This window comes from Pongo abelii, chromosome 21, assembly GCF_028885655.2.
Source record: "Pongo abelii isolate AG06213 chromosome 21, NHGRI_mPonAbe1-v2.0_pri, whole genome shotgun sequence".
Taxonomy (NCBI): Eukaryota; Metazoa; Chordata; class Mammalia; order Primates; family Hominidae; genus Pongo; species Pongo abelii.
Window position 1 is genome coordinate 40,747,902 of NC_072006.2, and position 1,836 is coordinate 40,749,737.

A 1,836-nucleotide genomic window follows, 5' to 3' on the forward strand; every position below is an offset into this window, starting at 1 on the left:
GATTCCTAGAAGTGGAATTACTGGCTTAGAGAATCCACACATTTTAAATTCTGATACTTAACTAGTTCAGAAACTTGACACGGTAATTCTCAAACTCTAATTGCACTTAGGCTTTATCTGTGAAGCTTGCTTACGTGCAAAATCTGACGGGCTACTAGCCTCCCTCCACCCCTACGCCGTCCTCCAGGAGGGAGGAGGGGCTCCAGGTCTTTGTTATGCAGCTCTCAGGTGGAGGAGGAGGCAGCACTCCCCTTCTTCCATTTCCCCAACCTCATCTAGCACCAGACTTGGGAAGCACTGGTCTAAGGGGCTGCTGCAGGCACAATTTATGGTGAGGTCTCTGCCTCTAGCCCAGGCCCCCAGTGGCTTCCCCAGAAAGGGCAGAGTGTGGCTCTCAGGCATACGGGAGAAAAATGCCTAGTGCGGAGCTCAAGCTCAGCAGCCACTACCGAAGCCCCCTCTCCAGGCTCACCTGGTCGCACCCATTTCCCCCTGGGGCTCCCCTCTTCTGAAGGTCCCTGTCCCATACATTTCCTAGAGGCCAAGGCCCATTGGTTTTACATTTCTTACCTAAGGCAACCCAGACGTGGCTTTTTCTTTCACAGGGCCGTGGGGGGAGCACCACTTCCTCGGCCAAAAAAATTGTTTCTGACCCACACTCTGGGCCTTAGTTTCCCTGTCTGTGAAATGGAGAGCAATAGGCAGTGCCACTGACATTTCACCCGCTGCCGTGAGGAGGTTTTTAACATTTGCAAGAAGTCTGGGCTTCTGTGGGGTGTCCAGGTGAAACCTTAACAATCTTTAATTAGCATTCTGATTGGCTTAGGGCGTGTTTGGAAAAAATTAAAGTTTTGTTCCTAGAGTTCTCCATTGCTAAAGGGTAATTAAGTCCAAAAGCTGTTTTCAAAGCGATTTCCAAGCTCAAGGGCCCTAGATATCTGGGCCTAGCCGTGTCCGGGTACAGGGCTGGGGGCGTAGGGGGATGCCCTAAGAGATTGGTTAACAGAAATATCATAGTATTTGGTACCCACAGCAGAGAGCGGGGGAAGAATGTACTGACTGGGGTGGGGGAGGCCAAGGAAAACCTTCTGGAGTAGGGTGTAACTGGCAGAAGAGGAAAAAGAAACCAGACAGGAACTCCGGGAGCTCCTGGACTGATCGTTTAAGGCCGGGCACAAGGGGTAAGGGATCAGGCTTCACTATCGACCGACCTGGGCTGAATGACACCGGTTGACTGTGTGACAAAAGCAAATCAAGAACCTCTCTGCGGCTCATGAGTAAGCCAGAGACTTACATAGGACAACACATACCCCATCACCCGAGGATGAGACGGGATGACACACACGAAGTGCCCCGCACAGCGTCGTTGTAAAGCGTTGGCTGTTTTCACCTCTGGCCGCCCCCTGTGAGCCCGACCATGTGCTTTTTGGGCTTAGGTCGGAGGCGGCCTCCCAGATTCTACAGGCCACTGAGGTCATAACAAGCGTCCCCATCAAAGCCTAGTCCTTAACTAGCTGCGGGTAAGTGCCCGGACTAACTGGCCTCAGTTTCCCCTCGAAGCAACGGGAGCAATCGCACCGCCGGCAGGACATCTTGTGCGGGGCGCGAACTGACAAAAGTCAGGATTTGCAGAAGTTCCCACTCGGTAACGACCCCCACCCCGGCAAGGAGCACGGCAGGCGCTCCGGAAACGCCCTCCACGAGGAGGGCCGAGCACTTCCTGCCCCTGAGCGGGCTCTCCCCGGCCCAGGCTCCCACCGCCGCTATGGGGAGGCCATGCAGCATTCCTGAGGGCGGGGTGGGCGCAGGAAGAAGGTGCCCGCGGCCCCGCCCCCT

General features: G+C 54.8%; 1 long non-coding RNA gene across 3 annotated transcripts in view; it reads right to left on the reverse strand.

Annotated features, from left to right (window-relative positions):
* Positions 1-1,784, reverse strand: part of LOC103888795 (uncharacterized) — a 76,234-nt gene extending 74,450 nt beyond the window's left edge. For 2 of the 3 annotated variants that reach the window (XR_008517151.2, XR_010138750.1), the window contains exon 1: positions 571-1,784. This is a non-coding gene — a long non-coding RNA (uncharacterized LOC103888795). The remainder of the gene's footprint in view (positions 1-570) is intronic. The other variant, XR_008517148.2, reaches the window with a different exon arrangement.
* Between the last annotated feature and the right edge of the window lie 52 nt (positions 1,785-1,836).